Source organism: Mauremys reevesii, linkage group 2 (genome assembly GCF_016161935.1).
Source record: "Mauremys reevesii isolate NIE-2019 linkage group 2, ASM1616193v1, whole genome shotgun sequence".
NCBI lineage: Eukaryota > Metazoa > Chordata > Testudines > Geoemydidae > Mauremys > Mauremys reevesii.
Window position 1 is genome coordinate 253,673,632 of NC_052624.1, and position 22,028 is coordinate 253,695,659.

At 39.4% G+C, this 22,028-nt stretch overlaps 1 long non-coding RNA gene across 1 annotated transcript; it reads left to right on the forward strand.

The window, feature by feature from the left end:
• Window positions 1–14,562: 14,562 nt before the first annotated feature.
• LOC120398509 lies at window positions 14,563–21,388 on the forward strand. The gene is made up of 3 exons (XR_005594487.1): window positions 14,563–14,634; window positions 17,909–18,015; window positions 21,292–21,388. It is a non-coding gene; the product is annotated as an uncharacterized LOC120398509 (long non-coding RNA).
• The last annotated feature ends 640 nt before the right edge of the window (window positions 21,389–22,028 follow it).

Sequence of the window (22,028 nt, forward strand, 5' to 3'; positions counted from 1 at the left end):
GTGTTGGCATCTAGATGTACATTTTACAGCTTGCATCCAACTCTGATATTTAGTAATTGCAGTATCAAGTGTTTAAAAATATAGGTTTGAAAAGTATGTCACTGATATGTCAGTAATCTAGCTGCTATGTAGTAAAATGTACTTGCTGCCTTCTCCTTTAATGAGAGTAATATTCCCCATTAATACATGTCCGAGCATTTCAGTAATACCAAAACATGACACAGACCAAGCAAGGAAATGCACTATGAAAACTATACTGTCTTGATCCTTCAGTGCAACTTGGTGTTACATATGTCTAACACTCATTGAAGTCAATGAGTTCTGTGTGCAGAAGCACTGCAGAATCAAGCTAGATTTTTAAAGCCATCTTTTCCCCCTTGATTCCCAGAAAATGCACATTGAGATAACGGAAATGCATGGATGGACCGAGAGCAATATATGACCGTTAATACACGAACTGTATCTACTCTAGTTATTGTAGCACATGCAATATGTATGTAAAATCACACATTGCTTGGATAGCACTGAATTATCTTCAGGCTGCTACCATGTAATTAAGTATTATAAACTTTTAGGAACCCAGTTCTGGAAAGCATCCTTGTTCAGGAGAGCATTTATGAACGTGTTTAACTTCAGAACTGGGACTCAGAGCAGATATTATTATATGATATGTGTAGTCAAAAAGTTAACAGATGGGCAAAATAACTTTTTTACTCTTTTTTTTTTAAATAACCCAAACTTTAAGATAGATTACACTTTGTTATAGGCCAATCAGTTGCCCAGTTTCATTGAAGTTGTTTTTCTGCTACATAGTGCAGAACATTGTCATAAACAGGTAAATCACTATTTTTCATTAATTACTGAGTCATTTAACAATAGCCAAAACAATTATTTTAAAAAAATTAAAGGAAAACTCTTCATTGCTGAAACCTTGCCTGTCGAGTTCCAGCCAGGAGAAAATTTATTAAAATGAAATTATAAACTTATAATAAAAAAACAGGATTTATAATGGAAACACTGATACAACCTTAACTATAAGCATGTGAATGGTGCTGCTATTATTTACTATGGTAACATTATAAAAGACTACACTGTTTGGGCCATTATCCCTACAGTTCTCTTTTCAGCACAAATCATTATATTTATTATCTGTCTTCTTGTATGGAGGGTCATGAGAAAGGCCAACCAAAAGCTGAAGATGCCTGCTTTTCAGAAGGAAATTGGACCTATTTCTAATTCTTTTTCTTTATCAAATACAAGGGAGCACAGACTTTTTGTGAAAAATTGTTTCATGTAAGATAAAAGTACAGATTATTGGTGAGAAAATGACATACTCTTTCCGACATCTTGCAGATTCTTGAGAGTTACTGCCAGTTTTTCAAAGAGATTTTTACCTTTCTTACCCAGAAAATTTATTTCCTTACAGACTTTGAGCAGCAGGTGCTAGAGCTTTGAGTATTTATTTGGGAATATAGTGTATAATTTAGATATCAATGACTCAGATGTATGTCTTAGACTTTTATAGAATGAATATCATACATAGTATCAGACAAAATGGATGTTTTTGGAAATACTGATCATTGTTTCTTTGTTTCTTCTTTTTATTTCTTTCCACACTTTTCCCCCCCTTTCCCTGTGAGGCTGAAAACACATTATCAACCTCTCCATCATTCCTTTCTCATTGCAACTGGTTGTATATTAGGAAAAACTTTTTCACTAGTAGGGTGGTGAAGAACTGGAATGGGTTACCTAGGGAGGTAGTGGAATCTCCTTCCTTAGAGGTTTTTAAGGTCAGGCTTGACAAAGCTCTGGCTGGGATGATTTAGTTAGGTTTGGTCCTGCTTTGAGCAGGGGGTTGGACTAGATGACCTCCTGAGGTCCCTTCCAACCCTGAGATTCTATGATTCTATATATATATATATATATATATATATATATATATATATATAAATCTTTATTTCAACAAGATTATTCAGAGATTTTTGTGAGTGTGGTCTAGCAGTTAGAGCACCTGTGGATGTGGACTGGGAGGCGAGATTCCTTGGTTATATTCCCCACTTTACAACTGTGATTTGCTGTGTGGCCTTGTGCCAATTATTTGACCTCTTTCTGTGACTCAGTTTCTAGCTATAAAATGGGTATAACAGTAGCTACCTCATAGATGTTGGGTGAGACTTGATTAATGTTTGGAAAGCTCAAAAAGCATTAAACCAATTATTAGCCTGATTTCTAGTAGTGCTGAACCCCACAAATCCCAGCTGAAGTCGTTGGGAGTGCAGTTACTCAGTATCTCTGCAAATGAGGCCATGTATACTTATGTCTAGACAAGAGAGAAGCCTCCATCCATTTCCCACTCTGTCCCTAAGAAAATTGACCACATTGTAATAGGTTGCTCGATTGTCATGCAGCCCTAAGCCATCCAGTGTAGCTATTTAAAGAAAAGAAAAAAATCACAGACTAGGCACAGCGTGTGGCATAGGAATGTAAAACTTTTCTGTGGCCAGTGTTGTGCCTTCTACTCCAGCTGAATACTGCAGTCATGTGAGGTCATGCTAGTACTCAGCATCCCACAGTTCAATTTTGTACTGAAGTAAAAGTCCAGTGTGTGTGGTGTAAGTCTCCCCTTTTTTCCAAAGCAGCTACTGTACATAAACTTCTGTATGATGTAGCACAACAGGATTATTCTGTATTTGAAGCAACTTTGCAGTTTGTTCTGTTTTCCTAAGTTGAGATGTAATTTATTAAAAGTATGTTTTAGAACTATGATAAGTCATTATTAATACCAATGGTACAATAGTGTTACCAGCTTGACAACTTTGCTTAAGTCAGTAAATATTTTTGGCATTGTAAACATTGCCCAGTGTAGCTACTATTAATACAAAGTAGGCAAACTGATTGACAAATATGTTTAGTGATACAGGGCCCTGGGAGCCTATAGAACAGTAGCTTCCTGATAACTGGCAGAAGGCTCTAACTTGATTGCTAATAGTTAGGTAAATTAAAAAATAATCCTATGACAGGTTTGATGAAACAGTGTTTCTGGGGTTTTTAGACTGCACTGCCAATTTACAAGCGCCAGTTCTGCATCAGAAAACTATGTCCAAATTTGGAAAGGATAGTGCTGCTTTAACAGAGTGATGCATCAAAAGTCATGCAGCCTAATGATTTTATGATTTGATGATTACACATTACAGTTAAAAATTGCTTTATTTATTAAGAAGGAAGACCTTTTATTGTAGACTACCTATTGTTATCTCAAAGTATGTCAATAATATGTGCTTCAAAAGAATGGATAGGAAATGTTTGTCAGTAGACAATGAAGCCAAATAGATTGTTTATGACAGTATGGGGAATACATTTCTTGGCAAGATTTTGAAGTGTAGTCATGAGGGTCATTCTTGTGTCTGCTTTTGCTGACATTCATCATAACTGAACATCTAGGTTGTAAAATATGTAGTGTTTTTCACCAAGTGATTCTCTAGGTAGAGCATATTGTGTTTGTATTGGACTTTGATGGCATAGTCATAAAAGATAGCATGGTCAAATACAGCATGTGCTGCTGCAGTTCCTATTTTAATAATCCATAATTTTCCTGAATTACTCATTACAATTTATAATTTATTACTAAAGTTTCATTTGCTTCTTTGTTAGGAACATTTTCCTAAGTAATATGCTTAGATATTTTTATTTTGCTATATTCATGATATTTACTTATTTCCAAAATCACAGTGCTAAAAATTGGAGTTAATTCACTGATTCTTTAACAAATATCAAAAGCATAGTTTTGTCATTTTAAAATCACGTAAGTATTAATAGTTGCATTTGAATTTGGCTTTATCTGCATCTTCTTTGGCACATCTGCTAAGTTGTTGTCTTAATTTATTTATTTCACAAAGTCACAAATATAAAAATCAAACAAGGCAAACCATGTAGCAGATATGATCAAGGAGTATTACTGCTTTGAGGCGTACAAGTATTTAGTGGTATATCTAGCTTCATAAAAATAATGTATTTCATATCAGTTTGTTGTGCATATTAATATACTGTTAGTAGGATAAGGGTCACCATTTCCAGAAATTCCACTTTCTACAAGGCCTAAAAAGATTGGTGAGCAAAGATGGAGAAGCAAAAGCTTAACTGTATCCAGCACTCTATACATTGTTATTACAACCAAGCACTCAGGGCCTTACAACCAGTGACCAAAAATAATTTATGCATATTCACAATGACTTTAAGCATTGCAGATGGAGGAGAATATTTTGTTAATTGTTGAAGGTATTGATGGCATCGCATTTCTAGGACTCACAAAGGACTCTCCCCTGTCTCCTTGATTTACTAGCTTAAAAGGCTGTGCCACTTAACCCTTTGCACTTCCTAGTAACCATTTAATGGAATGCTGCTGTTTGTCTTTTGACTAGTCACACCCTCTCTGCTTCAGGACACCCTGGTGTTGCTCCATTTCAAGGGGCCTCTGCAGCATTGAGCTCCGATGCACAGGAGTTGCATAGCCCTTGTGAAGCCTCTTGCACAATAGATATATTCTGGTTCCACTGCTAAGGGAGCATTTGTACTCACAGAAGCATGGGCAGGATTTCCTCCTATATGAGTAAATATATTGTATTGCATCTGATTCTGTTTCCCTGTATATTGTGTAATTATTTACATCAGTGCAAAGTGGGTGTAAAATTTATAATTCTGATCTGGTGGCATTCACACTTATTTTGCACTCACTGGTGGAAATGACTATACATGGAGCAGGATAACAGAGAATCAGGCCTGTTTAGTATTTTTTTAATTATTTGAAATTTTGTCAGTATGCCACATCCTGTATATTTGAATGACATGCACTCTCAGCTCAGATTTTGAAAAGAGCCCACCTCACACACTTGGGGAAAATTTGGCCATTTACTTAGGTGGTGTAATAGGAGCTGTTGAGGGTTGACCTCTGAAAAATTTGGTCCATATAGCTCAGTTACAGGCTGAGTAGCACTGGTGAAGTGAGGTACCACCCCAGTTATTATTACAGCCGTGTAATGTGTAGCCAGTGGCCCCTTTCCCCAGGGGTGTCTTCCTGATGAGAGGGTTACGTGGGATGCCCTCCCACGGACATCCCTTCTGGGGCTGGTTTTACTTACACTCTGTGTGCTCCTTGTGTGGGTAAACTAGAATGTCTAACTATGACAACTTTCATCTTTTTTTCTTATCTCCAGATTTATCATTTTACCATCTAGCACCAGTAACGTCCACTACAGATGGATAACTCAAACAATTATTATTAATAATTAAAACTTGGGACTTGCAATAGCATCTTTCGTGTGAGACTCTCTAGGTGCTTTACAAACTTGAATTAATTAAGCCTCAACACCACAAATAGGCAGCCGCTATTATACCCATGTCAAAGATGGGTAAACCAGAGGCAAAACTATACAGCAGGGCAGTGATAGAGCTGAAACTAGAACCCTAGAACTTTGATTTCCAGGGTAAAATGCAAGTGAGTCATAAGCTGGTGTAACTTAGACTCCCATATACCTACCAATATTTAAGTGAATTTAAGGGAGTCTAAGGTGGTGTTACTTACAGAGTAAAGAGCAAGAAGAGGGTGTAAAGAGATTTATGTTAAAGTAAGGAGTGGCAATTTTAACACTTATATTCCCACACTCCCCTTTCCTGGGCTCTTGATATATATGTCATATGAGTTTAGGGCTAGATGGAGTCACAATTCCTTCTCTGCTTAACTCACTCATTTATAGGGTGCACAATACTTTCTCTCCCCGCACCCAGTACTGAATCTGTACTGCTGGCCTATGCACTGAGGGCTAGAATCCTAGCTCTCCCCACTCTCCAGCCCTTCCGCATGCATTATCCAGAGTACAGGGAATGTGGTCCACACCAGACCCAGACCTAAGATGCAGGTAGGATTTACACAGCAATACAGGGGGTGAAGGGTCCTTTCTCCCCATAGCGGCCATACAGTCTAACCCTTAGATTCCTTGCTCCGAAGGACATACCTTGATAATGTTGATTAGATTAGAGGAACCCTAAATTAATACAGTACAGACATGGGAAAGCTGTAAATTACAACAACATAGACCCTCTCTATGCTTATTTTACCTTCACATATCAGTTTGGCCACATGTCTCCTGGCCCTCGCTCCCTATCAATATGCATTTGCAGTATTGCCATTTTAAACATGTTCAGGGGAAAGGAGTCTCTATAAGAAAGCAAAGATTTATGTGTAAATGAGAGAAACTGGAATCCAATCACAATACTTATCATTAAATGATATAACTTAGAGTTGATGGTAAAGTTAATACAATGAATTGAATCAGGATTTTAAATTCATTTGGATTTCCTAACTAATATTGGTTCTAATACAATGCAGGAGAAACAAATATATCTTTGAATGAATCTCTGAATAAATAAATCCTCAATTCTATTTGGTTAAACTGGAAAAAAAGGCTTTCCGGACACTTACTGATCCACGTATATTTTTAAAAAATCAGCAGTTCTCAACTTGGAAATTCATTATATTAGCTAGAAATGTGGTAATAGTAAAATATCTAAAATATCTGCAGATTAAAAATATTTTGAGATATTTAAATCATCAGCTTTCACTGATATGTACTTCAACTGAAATCAAGCAACATTTAGATCAGATACCTAGTATCCAATCTGAAATAAATGCTATTGAAATTTCTCCTGTTCTCCTTTGTAACTTTGCCAGTGCCTCACATGGTATTGTGCATCAAGATGGATTATAGCATGATGTTGCACAAACAACAGAATTATATCATGACTTATCAGTAATAAATTCATTTGGATCTGCCACCAGCTATCAATTTTGATGAAAAGTGTATCTGATTCCTTTTAATTAGAGAGGATGAAAGCAGAGCAAACTGGTCAGTGCCCACAGTGTTTGAAAACCAATGAAAACCACAATCTGTGGCAGCCTGCTAAAGTATTCAGGGATTACTTAGCACGTCTAGTCACAAGGTTTCTCTATGAAATTTGACAGGACCCTCCAGTGCCTCTTCAGTGGAATAAGCAATAACTGATATAATCTCAGTATCACATGTAACCCTAAGCATGTGGTTTGCAGGTGTGTGGAGACTGAAAGGCATCTAGTTCTCCAGCTTTTATTTTCTAAACAAGGTGCAGGGATTTATTCATCTCTTGCTTAGCCCATTCTTACAGAGATGCAACTAAATTGACTTAAGTGGAGTAGATCCGGATTTACAGCCGTGCATGTGAGAGGAGAATCAAACTTATAGGGACAGATCTTCAGCAGGTGAAAATTGATATAGCTCTGACATCAAAAGAACAATATGAATTACACCAATTGATGTCCTGGCCCATAGTGTTCACATACATGTTACAATCTCTTGAGCAAAGCTATAACCTTAATTGTACAAGTTAGCAAGAAATATTCTTTGGTTATCCCTGGAAAATATTCTGTTCCCATTTTTCTCTCTCCTTGGTTTGTTAAGAGGCCATTTATTTTCTTCCATCATTTTCCTTTATTTCAAATTTGCATTTCAGCTGCATGTTACATTTATCACAATTTTCCATCAGAGTTAGGAAAGACTTTTTAAAAAAGTCTCTTACATTTTCTAATACCCTGATCTTCACATTTTCTTCCAGCCTTTCCCTGCTGCAAGGCAATAATTGTTGTTGCATTCTGTAAAATAATTATATTATTCTACCAATACAGCCAGATACTTTGTGTCCTATTCTTTTACTGGCCTAAAGGTGACTTTCATTTTCATCTCGACTTTACTCTGGACCTGTTTGGAGGCTCAGTCAGTGAAATAAAATTGCTTTGCAATTATTTCTACTTAGAGATATATGACAGCTAGAATTTTTATGTTAATTAATCTTTGTTTTCTTTTAATATTGTGTGACTGCCTATCATAAATTGCTTTGCAATCCTGCTTTAATACATTCTATAAATTATTGCGGTTTCTCTCAACACCTACCATGACTTGCAAATAGTTAAGTTTGCAAGGATTTGTATTGTTTGCCCTAATAATAGGAGATATACCAGTCTCCTAGAACTAGAAGGGACCTTGAAAGGTCATCAAGTCCAGCCCCCTGCCTTCACTAGCAGGACCACTTTTTGCCCCAGATCCCTAAGTGGCCCCCTCAAGGATTGAACTCACAATTCTGGGTTTAGCAGGCTAATGCTCAAACCACTGAGCTATCCCTCCCCAGACTCTAGTGTGTCTGTATTTCAGTGGGAATGGTTTGAGTCTCTAGCAATAATTGTCATCAAAAAGAATAAACCACAACTCCTTCAATACTTTGTCATATTATAGTCTTGTTATAAATTTGATTCTATAAAGCTAAATTAGCACACATTAAACAATAATACCAAATGGACTGAGGCTGAAAAGAACAAACAAGGCATTACATTTCTTCTTGTTTTGCTGTCTCATAGTGAAAGTAGGAAGCAGTGTTTCCTCACCTGCATACCCAGTTAAAGGCCATCTGTTTCCTGTTTAAATGTGATATCTTACATGGTTTTTCCAAAAACCCGACACATTAATCAGCACAGTGCCAGTAAACATTAAGGGCCGAATCCTGCTGGCCTTATGCAAGTAGAAGATTGCTCCAACATGTGAGTAACCTGAGCAGGGTTTAGTCCTAACTATGAATTAAGAACTATAATTTCACTAAAATTTCAGTTCTTGTACTGTACGATTTTTAGTTTTCTAATCTTATGCTAGGCTGATTACTACAAACCCATTGCAACAGCCTGAAGTCCCTTGTGTTACAATAGATTACAGTACTAGGTGATGATTTGATCAATGATAATTATATTAGCAAGGTTCTGATGCCCAGCACTGTATCTGAGCACCCCTAGGAATGTTATACATTTTACATAGATTTAGAGATTGGGGGTCAAATCTAAGCCTAATATAATACCACTGATTTGATGGAGGTGACCAGTGATTAATTTTGTCCAAGTTCCCTACTTTCATATTTGTTTGATGCTTTTATGGTTGAGGCTTCGAGGTGATCTTCGGTGTTCAGGTACTCCCCTGAGGGACTACTCAGTGCCATAAATTCTAGTGTCATGGGTGCCATAACCCTGGATACATCTCCCTGAATGACAAGACTCAATTTGTGAGGAAGTTCTGTTGCTAAAATAACATAACCAGAGTTATCAGAAAAATATGTTTTTATTTTAAATAAGAAATGTTAATTAATGAACTTAACAAGTAAGAAATAAAAGTAAAATTAAGTGAGAACTACCCACCCTGTGCACTGAATGAGTCAGAGGTTCTGAGTTAAAAATAGTACGTGATCATGTAATTAAAGACTGCATCATAATGCATGCACACAAGGGGGCCAAATTAAGGTTGCACAGGCAATATTGACCCTACTCCCAGTCCAGTGTCGTCTCCTCCTCCCCACTCCCAGTGCCTTCCCTCTCCCACCCCAGATCCCTGTCTGAGCTGTCTTTCCTGTCCCTCTACTGGTTCCCAGTCCTATTTTCCCATCCCTGTTCCTCAATCTGCCCCAAATTATTTCCTCAATCTCACTGGACCCACCTCTACTCTTTGCCTTCCTTCAGTCCCCAGTTCTCTCTGTCCTCCCTCTGAGGCCAGTTGTTCTTGCGCACCTCTAATTTCTGCCTCTCCTGTATGTACTCTCCTCTGTCCTTGCCCAGCATACTCCCCTCTCTTTTTTCCCCCGCTACGTCTTTCACCCTTGTTCTCTCTTCCCCGAGCTTCTAATTGTCCCAGAACCAGTTTTCATTTTCTCCCTCCAGGGCTTCCACAAGGTCAGCTCCCTCTGATGCCCCTTTTGGATTTAGAGGTCATTGGCCAGTCAGTGACCCAAATAGAGCAGGAAGGGGGGAGAGAGAGAGATTTCTGCTCGCTGAGAGTATGGATTGCTGAAAGGAGACACAGTGCAGATATGGGTAAACACAGCTCCTGTATGCTGCCTACTGGCTAATCTGGCTATCGGAGGAGTGGGGCAAGAACACTCGCTGGTGGAGGGGGGAGAAGGAGCAGGGAATAGTATCAGTACTATAGTAAGTTTCTTTTTGTTCTTTCATGCAATTGTTTTGGCTGTCAAAGCAGCTTGACTGAACCCTCTATACTTATTGTTAGAAAGTTCTAAAAGTTGTCTTATCCAGAGCACAATTTGAGATCCAGAGGTTATATAGGAACTGAGAGCAAAATTAATTCTCTCCATAACCCAGAATAAAGTTGTTATAATTTGATGTGCATGTCTATCATGGCTGCATGTTTTTTTTTTTCTGGAGCAATTCCAGCAGGTACTTTTTGAGAGACCATTTAAGTTTCTGGGATCTTTAAAATGTAGTTACACCAGATCCTTTTCATGACATTACAGTGTTGTCTGTAGACACAGGGACTATGTGGAAAGTCAGGCCCATGTTTAACTTTTTTATTTAAAAGAATTCATAATGGGGTTTTTCATTCTTCAAGTTTTGCTTTCATAGTGCAAAATGAAGTTCTGGCACTCCAGGGTATATGTTAGCTTAGGGATAATGTTTGGGGCAGAGAAGTATAGAAGGCAAAGAAATAGCTTTTGTGGGTGATTAAATGCTGAAGTGAAGCTGAGGTGTTTGATAACCACAGAAGCCATTTATTGTGTGTATACTCCAGTGCCATGAACATTATTCCTATTATACAACAAGACAAAGGAAGATTCAACAAACCATAACGAGAAAAGAATGAGGGTTTTTTTGTTGTTGTGTTTTGCTTGATGGAAGATTGAAAGTTCTGTGCTGCTGCATTCTCATATTTTTCCATTCATGTCCCTTTTGGGTGAAGAGTAACGCCATGCTAGGGCATGGCCTACACAGGAAAGTAATGTGTTTGGCAAATAAATTATCAATAAATATTTCAGTGTCTTTTCTGAATGGATAACATTAGATTTTTCTAGGCTATGGCTGGGGAAAATCATTCTCTTGCTTTGTAACACCTCATAATTACACACATTGATAGTGGAAGACACAGGGCCATAACACTTAGAGTTACTGTATCCTGTTATCGAACAACAATGCTCATTGTTTCACACTTTATTGCTCAGAAAGATCACATTAGTCTTGTTCATAATAGGTATTTTATTCTATTTTGTTAAGTTATGGGAAATATGTTCCAGAATAAAAATGTCAATTTAAAAAAAATATTTAGCACATCTACAGTAATATGCATCTTCAACATACTCTGTAAATGTTCATTAGTCCTCATAGACACAGCTAGTGTTGATTAAATATTGCAAAAACAATGTTAATAAACATTAGTTAAAATTGCGAGTGGCTGTTTGGTTCTACTTGATGCATGCTCCTTTTTTTTTTTTGCTTCAATTGACGAGAACAGGTTTTTGCTGTTCGGGGGGGCCAACTCAAGGCCTATGCCTCACTTCAAAATCCCATTTTAACTCTATTTTGAGTGGGATTAAGGTATAGTGTAGGGCTTGTCCTGGCCGTTTGTGCATCGATGAAGTTCACACTACATGAACACCCATATGAATGTCAACAAGGGGTTTAATGCAAAAAAAAAAAGCATATCTGCAATTAGCTTTCATTATTTAGTATCTATTATTTTTCTGTTTAAAACTTTTTATTCATTAAGTGAGCAGAAACAATGCCATATGACTTAGGTGACCAATCACTCACTCCAAACAATGTATAATCGAAGGATATCATTTGCAAACAACCCAGTGGCTGATAATGTGTGTGTACATTGTTCATTAAACAATTATGAACAAGGAATAAGTTGGTAAAATTCAGTCTCTGTGCAAATTATTTGTCAATTGATAAAAAAGCGCTTCATTTGTCAAATGATGTATACACAACAAATAATTCAACCAGCTTTAGTCACAACAACTCTGTTAGGTGTATAAATATTGTTATCCCCATTTTACAGATGGAAAACTGAGGCATGGAAAGGTTAAGTTCTTGTATCAATGGCAGAACATGATTTAAATGCATAGTGGGTTAAAAGAAAAAAACAACAATTATTGCACTATGACTTTATTGCAGTGTCTGTAGAATTCCCTAATAGGAGATTGCAAATTCTATGATACATTTAACTACTACTGGCAAAAAATACAAATGTTGAATGGCACCTACTTCTTAACCTTCTCGATGCTCATTCTTTCAGGCCATGCAGCCTCTAAAAATTAAAAATAAGTCACTAAAACATTATATTATTCTTGGCCTCCCATTTTTGTGTGTATACAGGTGAGAATTAAGTGCTTATGAAGGGTGCTGGATTGACAACCCTAGGCCCTCCATACAACAGATAGAGCCTGTTCCAGTTATCCACAAATCAGCAGCAGTGTAAGCATCACCATGCTGTCCCACCAAAGTGTCTCAATGCTGACCTCACTTTAGGGGTGACCAGTTAGTTCAGGTTTCATGTCCACTCCAAATTTAACTTCTCCGCTGAAACAACTACCTTTTGTTTTGATGCTGTGGATGTACCTGGGGCCTCTGGAGCTTAAAGCATGAGACTCTACCACATGAGGTAAAAGCCAAGTGGCTGTTAGCTAAGGCTGTAGAGCAAACTCATTTTATCTTTCTCTCTAAGTGGTCTTGGTGCCACTAGAGGGGACAGAACACCACACTCACGAGGTGTGTGGGTTACATACTTCCCCTAGCTGCAGAAGCGTGTCCCGAGCTTCAGCAACTTCCCAGCTGAAATCCTGAACGAGTCCCCACTTGTAACAAGGACAGAGACCCTGGTCGTCAGCGGGTGGGATCGAACCGCGTATCTTTCAAACTTAGTGCATGAGCCTCTACTGCATGAGCTAAAAGCCAACTGGCTGTTAGCTAAGACTGTAGAGTATACTCATTTTTTCTCTTTCTCTCTATTTAAGTGGTCTCAGTGCCACTAGATGGGACAGAACACCATACCCAGGAGGTGTGTGGGTTACATGGACACTTTCTCACTGGCAACTGGACTGAGGCCATTGGACTCATTTCAGCCAGATGATTCTCAGCTGATTAAAAATGTTCACTGGCTATCAACCTATGAGCTGTCACCATCGGATTGTACTATATTTTACACACTGCCACATGTGGCTTTACAGCTTGGTGCCTTCTTCTGTGACACTCTAAACCAGGGATTGGCAACCTTTGGCACACGGCCCATCAGGGAAAGCTGCTGGCGGGCTGGGATGGTTTGTTTACCTGCAGCGTCCGCAGGTTTGGCCGATCTCAGCTCCCACTGTCTGTGAGTTGCCTTTCCGGGCCAATGAGGGCTGTGAGAAGCAGCATGGGCCGAGGGATGTGCTGGCCACTTCCCGCAGCCCCCATTGGCCTGGAGTGGTGAACCACAGCCAGTGGGAGCTGCAATCATCCGAACCTGCAGACACAGCAGGTAAACAAACAGTCCCGGCCTCCCAGCGGCTTTCCCTGATGGGCCATGGGCCAAAGAGTTTAGAGCAGGGATCTGCAACAACACCCTAATCAACACATTTTTTCATTCTGATGACTGATTACTCTAAGTAGCCTGGAAATGGCTAACAGTTGTTCAAAATGAAGGCACTCTCTCATTGCTATACTTGACCATATTTCATATTATTTACAGTTTCTAAACATTTTATACATTCATTTTAAATGATAGCTGCTACTGGGTTGTTTCTGTAAAGTAAAAATGAACTAATGGAAAGTTTCTTTTCATATATAATACAAGCCTGGACAAAAATGGTTTTGGACTGTCTGATTTGCAGTTGTTTTTCAGTTATAAATGTCCATATGAATTATAGGACAATATTTCTGCTCTTGAATAGAATGTGGATTCAGCTTTCTTTGTGGCATACAGCACTAATGTTGTGCATATTGAAATGACAAAGTTCTACTCATTCTAAATTATCTTGCATGACTGTAGTATAAGGAAAAGGACTATTCTACTCAGATGTATCATTTAGAGCTGTTTTCGTTCTCCTATGATGTGACCTAATTTTTTAAAAAACAAAACTGGGAGTTGTGCTCTCCTTTTGTTTTACGCAGCAGATGTTAATGCCATTATCTACTTAATTTGAAAGCTGCAGTGATTTCCACTCTGTTTCTTCCTTTGAGTGTCATTGCTGTATAAAAAATGTTGTGCAGTGTAGCATAGGTCATTCCAAGTTACACCCAAAATGCTGGCCTGACCTTAGAAATAATAATCTTGTCCTTAAATGCATATGAAAGTGGCTGGCTGTAGCACCAGTATGCAGTTAAGAATGTACAGAATAACAGAACAACAAAAGTGTGGTTATTTTCAGAAAAATAGCATTGTGAAAATACCATTGAGGGCCAAATTTTGCCCAGACTTAAATCCTTTTCATGTAAGTTGCATTGCATTGGGGCATAAATCAAGACAGAATTTGGCCCTTATAGTTTAATATTTATTCTCTGTTAATTATTTCAATAAAAAACCTGTAAACTGAGCAAGTTAATGTTAAAATAAATTATGCCTGTCAGCATTGCAAGCTCAGAATGATACTTTTAAACTGAGATGTATTCTTTCTGGTTCATACATCACCAACAATAATAAAGATTCTGGAATCAGAACTTAGCTGGCAATGTTGTTGATGATGCATGAGATGGGGCAGAACACAGCTCGTCCCACAGCTACATTGACTGCAATTCTGACTCTCTTTAAAGTAATGTTGTCACTAAACATTTGTCACCTGAAAGATGGCATATGGCTCATCAGCATCTGCTATTAACAAATACTGTATCTCCAAACTTTTGACCTGTAGGTAGGGTGACCAGATGTCAGGACTGTCCCGATATTTAACCCTTTGTCCCACGTCCCGATCAATGTACAATCAGGATGCCATTTGTCCTGATATTCAGGAAAGGAGGCGAGCGGGAGGGAGGTGCTGACTCCATGGGTGCTCCAGGATTGGAGCATCCACGGGGAAAAATTGCAGCCAAGCTCCCCACTCTTCACCTCCTTCTCTTCCCCTCCCCCCAGCACACCGCGTCCCCACTCCTCCCCCCATCCCAGTGCTTCCTGCCGCCTAACAGCTGTTTGGCAGCACTTAGTGCTTTCCAGGAGGGAGCGGGGAGGAGCAGCAACATGGCACACTCAGGGAAGGAGGTGGAGAAGAGGCAGGGCAGGGGTGGGGACTTGGGGGAAGGGGTGGAATGGGGGCGGAGCAAGGGTGGATGCTTGGGCGGGAAGAGGCAGGGAGTGAGTGAGCACCCACCCAGCAGAGGGGAAGTCGGTGCCGTAGGGGCAAGTGGTGGGCGGGGAGGGTGAGGAGGCAAGCAAGTGTCGGGTTGGGGGGTGAGGAGGCAAGCGGTGGGTGGGGGACTGAGGAGGGACGCAGCAAGCCAGCAGGGGGCTGGGAGGATGAGGAAGGGTGTGGGAGGGCGAGCGGGGAGGGGGTGGGACCTGGGCCAGAGTGGGGGCGGAGCCTGGGAGAAGCGGAGGTGGACTGTGGGCAGGGCTGATGGCACCCCAATGTGTCCCAATATTTTAGTGTTGTGCTCTGGTCACCCTGCCTGTAGGTCAAAGCAAACAATTCAAGGGTGAGATATTCCAGTGAAGTTGTGACGCTGTACCCCATAAGTCTTCATGGGAATATGCTTATGAATATATATATGATATACGGTAACTAGAATATGTTTTATGCTACATATGTCATGTAACATATCTATGTAAAGCTTATGACTGAATACATTCCTCCTATTTGTATGCATGTATCATTTTTGTACTTGAAGTTAGGAATATTGGCTGTATACTTGCTTGATTTCTTTTGAGAAAGGAATGTGCGAATTAAATGCCCAATCAAGAACCACTTAAACCAACAAGGAATCCTGTGGCACCTTATAGACTAACAGACGTTTTGGAGCATGAACTTTCGTGGGTGAATACCCACTTCGTCGGTTGCATCCAACGAAGTGGGTATTCACCCACGAAAGCTCATGCTCCAAAACGTCTGTTAGTCTATAAGATGCCACAGGATTCTTTGCTGCTTTTACAGATCCAGACTAACATGGCTACCCCTCTGATACTTAAACAAACAATGAACTTGAAGATGACAATCCACATCAGAACCTTCCCAGGAATGTGGCTTGACTGGTAAGAAACTCCATCATGCATGGACATTTGACTTGCCCATGTGACTCCAAAACTCCATCTTGGAGCTGGACTTTGCATAGGAGAGAGAAGGAGGTCTCCCCCCACAAGAGAGAGTCTATTTAAGCCTGTGGAAGACCCCTCCATTTTGTCTTCAGCTGGCTAAAGAGAGAGCCTCTCCACCCCCAAGGATACCTGAAAGAAACTGGAACAAAGCACAGTAACTAGAGGGGGTGTGAGTGATTGCTGGACCCAGACTAGAAGGAAACTAGTCTGTAAAAGGAAGCTTACTGTACTTAGTTTTCTTAGACATAGACGTGCGTGTTTTATTTTATTTTACTTGGTAATTCACTTTGTTCTGTCTGTTACTACTTGGAACCACTTAAATCCTACTTTCTGTGGGATAATAAAATCACTTTTTACTTATTAATTAACCCAGAATATGTATTAATACCTGGGGTGGGGGAAACAGCAGTGCACATCTCTCTATCAGTGTTATGGAGGGCGAACAATTTATGAGTTTACCCTGTATAAAGCTTATACAGGGTAAAACAGATTTATTTGGGATTTGGACCCCATTGGGAGTTGGGCATCTGAGTGTTAAAGACAGGAACACGTCTGTAAGTTGCTTTCAGTTAAGTCTGAAGCTTTGGGGCACGTGGTTCAGACCCTGGGTCTGTGTTGGAGCAGACTGGCATGTCTGGCTCAACAGGACAGAGTGCTGGAGTCCTAAGCTGCCAGGGCAGGAAAGCAGGAGCAGAAGTAGTCTTGGCACATCAGTTTGCAGTTACTATGATCCAACCTGTCACAGTATCTTATAATATTGTTTTTACAAAGAAAGTTTGCTCAGGTATCATCTTGATAAAGAAAAAAATAGTAAGACTACTGTACACACTCTTTACTAGAGAGGCCTCTGAACTGCATTGGGAGTGTTCGAGGAGAAGATCCTGTGTGCTGCAATCTAACCTTAGAGACTACAGCTCCCATAATGCCTTGGGGAAAGAGTGACAGACTTTCTCTGCCAGGCAGTGCAGGGAAAGCGGGGTGAACTCCATTTTGGGGAAAGGAGTGAGATTGCTGCTGAGAGCTTGCAGGTGCTTTGATAAAGCAGGGGGCCTCAGAGGCTGTTGGTGGCTTCACTGGAGCTGGGGCAGAGACTATTGCTGTGTCTAGATCTGACTGAAGTGGACCTGCAGTGAAGGAACTGTGAGCAACCCCCACTCTTGTTTTGGAAAGTACTTGCGAGGGAAAGGGCATGGCAGAGAGACTGAGTCTGAGGAGAGGCAGAGTGATCTTCCCACCAAGCCAGGACCCAGAGCTGCTGACATTTGGTGGGGCCAGCTCCAATCGTCAGAGGGGTTGTGCCGCTTGTTGCCTTGGCGGGACTGATACACAGAACCAACAGCTGTCTCCAGCTGCAGATCTTCAAGTGTGCACACACAAGCAAGTGTCTAGGACTCTGAAATCCAGAGGAGTGTACATTTTGGGGTTGGGTAAATGGTGGCAATGTAAATGCTAGTTACATAAGTTTCATTTATTACTGTATATTATATTTGTTAATTGATTTTATTTGCCTGCCCCTGTGGATTTAAATTAGTAGTGACATTTAATCGTAGTCTGTTATACCCTGTTTCTTTAAGTTGTTAAGTAAAGGAGTGTTAGCTCTAATTTAAGTATATTGGATGTATATTATTTATAATTGGTATTTGAGTTAGACCCATGCCACAGGTTTATTATTAGTATTATTACTATTTGAAGGGGTTTATTCCTAGAGGTTCCCAAGGGCACCCTTGAGTGGGTACAGGGGCGAGCCAGGTGGAGGCACTGCCAACTTTAAATTCCTTTAGGAGTAAAGGGACTGCAGCAGAGGGGTGGATAGAGGATTTCCACCTATCCAACATCACCACTCGGGTACTCAGGATCTCCTTGAATGTCAACATCATCAGGCACACAGGTGAGTGTTGCCTGCTCCCGAGTAATGCAGGGAGGAAAGGGGGTGGGGTTGCACTACTAATAATAACTTTTAATGTATAGCCTTCTCAAAAGCTCTGCACATTTTAGTAAATGAAAACTAAAACATAATTTTACAAAATGAGGCATCACGTCAAACACATTGCAGCATGGTAGCCAGTATAATGCAGCTTGCAACACCACTATAACAGTGCTTGCAACACCAACAACAATTGAAAAAAGTACATAATTGTCGTGAACCTCAGCTTCAAAGATGTCACAGATGAATTTTTCCCAAGTGATGGAGAGAGACAATTATGAGTTATGAGCCCAAAGTTATGGGCTTGTGATAGATAAGGCCTTTCTTCCTGCCAAGAAGTTGGAGTAATTGATGTAACTGATGGGGAAGGAAGAAAGTGTAAGTTACACGCATTTACACTGGCTTGGGAGCTGGGAACCAAGACCCATAAGTCTGTGTTGCTGTTCTGTGTTGCTGTTCCTGTTTCTTAGTATTCCTGATGTCTTCCAGAAGTCCCTGCTCCCTGCCCCCCTAGTGCACATCAAAACATTTCAAAAATGCAAAAAAGGGAATCTACTTCCACATTTAAAATTTTTTGTTGTACTTGAGTTGAGGTTTAGAATACATAGAAGTAAATTAAAGGGGAAAAATACAAGAACATTGTAGTTGTAAGCAAAACAGTCATTAGAAACTCTGGATATTCAGAGTTAAGGCTGCATTTAAAAAAATCCCAAACATTTGAAAGTATGGCAAGGCACAGTTGAGGCACCAAAACAACCTTCACTCTGCTCCTGTAATGATGCCCTGAAAAAAACCAGAAGATCTGAGTTAAACTTTTCCATCAACAGGAAGAAGTTGAATATCTTTAGTGAACACACAAACTAGAATAACTGTACAGCTATAATCCTGAATCCAGGCTTCTTGGCGACTGTACAGAGTCCACAGACAAGGATATACTTTGTAAATTCCCGATTAGACTGAACTCTTCTCTGAAATGCCATCATGTTGCTCATATGGTCAGCAAATAACGAGCCAGTGTATCTATATTTGCAATCCACCTAGGCTCAGTTTATACCAGTTTATGCCTTTATGCCAGTTACATGTAAGTAGCAAAGATTAATACGATGATAAAGTATTGGAGATATGTGCAAAACCCATGTTCTTTTGTGCACATTCACATTTTCAAACTGTAAGTACAGAATTTTCATAGTAAATAGAACTGCAGCCGTAGACTGCAGACTTCCTAAGTGTTATGGAAAGAAATGAAGAGGAGAGGGGGAAATGCCCTGGGTACTGTCACTGTACTAGGACACTGAGTTTACAAAATTTAAGACTGGATGTTTTAAAGTCACAAAAAAGACCTTGATCCAAAACCAAACCATCTTAAAAAGTAAGCATACAAGACACAAAGAAGGGAAAGTGGGAGGATGCCTTTTTCATGAGAGGAGTTAATCTTGTTTTGATGGAGAAGCTAAAAAAATATTTAACCAAAGCGTCTATTTTGTTTAAAACAAGCCAGTTAACTGTTTATGCTTTACATAAAATTTTACAGTATGGTGCTTTTTCTTTCAAGACCATGCAGAACAACAGATGCTCAAGTCAATGAGATAAATAGTGAAGTCACATCGCTGGTCTGTTTGTGATGAGTTAGTATTAATGATGTAATTATTTAAGGAGAAAAAAATAGTGAGGAAAGAAATGCTATGTCATTTATTTATATCATGCATTTGCATGTAGAATTATGTGTAGGAAGAGCTCCTTATTGGCCCGTTTTAATACACAACTTGTTGATATGGTTAGAAAAATTTTAGCGTGCCAAATATATTTATCAATATTGCATTAAGGGCCATTACCTCCACAGCAAGTACCAGGTAGAACTTGGCAAATAGATACATCTTACTTTGAAGACAGACCTGAAGAACAGCTCTGTGTAGCTCGAAAGCTTGTCTCTTTCACCAAGAGAAGTTGGTCCAATAAAAGACATTACCTCACCCACCTTGTCTCTTGAAGACAAAGAATATTTAGTATTAGTTGACTTTTATTCAAGATATATTGAGCTAAGGCCGCTACAAGATACATTGCATGAAATACTTACTATAAAGAATCACTATCTCCACAAGACATATTTGAATCAAGTGTTTTCTGGTAGTGGTTCACAACATACTAGTAGAAAATTCAAAGCTTTTGGGGAGCTTTTGGAGTTCGAGCAGGTATATAGAGTTTAAGTGCCAAAGTCAAATTGGGGTAGTGGAATGAATTGCTCATATTGCTTAAAAATATAATAGAGGGGGAGGAGGAGATAACCAGAATTTTATATCTGTAAGACTATATTATATATATGATATATTGTTACACCTTTTGATCCAAACATTTAGCTAATATTTGGAGTCTTGCAGGTTGTTTTCCAGTAGGAGAAATTGATGATGATATCAGGTCCTATTTATTTACAAAGAATGTACACTAAGTCCTATTTCCCTGAACACAGTAGGACTCAAACAACAGGAGACAGTTTCTTTATGCACAGGTCGAAGCCTCTTTCCGACGAGCATTCTGCCCATTCTCTTGGCTTTCTCTCAGGGTTATGCTGCAAGTGCTTCTCTTCTCTACTTGGCTCTTTTGCTCTTTTCCCTACCTGGTCTCTGACTACTTCTGGGTGCTTCTGGTAGAAGACATACACACACTCATACAGTTTCACCAAACAATTCACAGCCCTCTGCGTTTGCCTGTGCAGCTCAGCTTTTGACCATCCTTGTATATGGCCGGTATTTTGGGTGGTGGCTGCTATTGTTTCAGTGGTCTGACTCCAAAAAAGAGCTTAACTGCTTTTTACATTTATCCTGAATGAAGAGCATATGTCACACCCACCAGCTTCAACAAAATTTTACCCAAACTTCATCATAACAATATGTTTCTTATAGTTATACTATGATAATTCATAGTTAAGTGGCAATGCCCCGTTTGCAATTGATTATTTATTTTAGAATTATTAGAGTTATCTTCAAAGGTGAGCTATAAAAAATAAAGCAATTAGCATGTACTGTTTGTATTCTGGCAGTACCCACAGTGTGATAGGTGCTGTCTATACAGAAAGACATAATCTCTGCCCCAAGAAGTACACCATGATTATGTGGTCAATTTGTTGTGACAAAGTAGAACTGTAACTTGAAAGGCAATGTTTTATTATCATTATTTATAAGTGCTTTGTGTAGTAGTAACAATGCTACTTTGCTTGTTGTGTAACACAAATGCTGCATCATAAAGAAGAAACCATCATGGGTGCCGCTATCAAAATGCAGCAGTATCAAGAGAAGCAAGACAAGTCATCCCCTTCCCCAGTGAAACATTCTGGACTGACCAGGACCCGAGCACCTTTGAATTGTACCATATCCTTACACTTGAGACTAACTCTCACTGTTTGTCAGTTTATATGGAAAATGTAGACTCCCTTTCTATTTCTGGTGTACCAGATTCTTCCCTCTCCTTTCTAAACGTAAACCAGCAAAAAAGAATGTATACATAAAGCATATCTTTTTTTATGCATTAGCCCTTCTGAGGGCAACATTGTGACATGATTTAAGTTTACACTGTAGTTTCCTTTCATTCCAACTTTGTAATTTTATTAGAATTTGATTATGAATGTTTTAATGGTACTAACGTATTTTACAGCATACCTCATTGTTTGTAAGAGATAAGCAAATTTACTGTGACATTATATTAGCAGGGACTTTGTCCTTGTCACAGAAGAGGAAGATGGGAAAGAAGTATTTGCAATGGCTTCAGCAACTTTCTCTGACCTGAAAACAGATATATTGAAATTAGTTTGTTGGACATAAGTTAATTATCAAGTTTCATCATATGAATTTGCTTCAAAGAGGAAAGGCAGTGTGATGGCTCATTACTGCAGTGTTTCTTGCATGAGTTCATTGATGCCCTGCTCTATTGTACCATGAGCTGCAGTCTGAACCTGAGACTTTAATTCATGATGGTACTACAGTGCA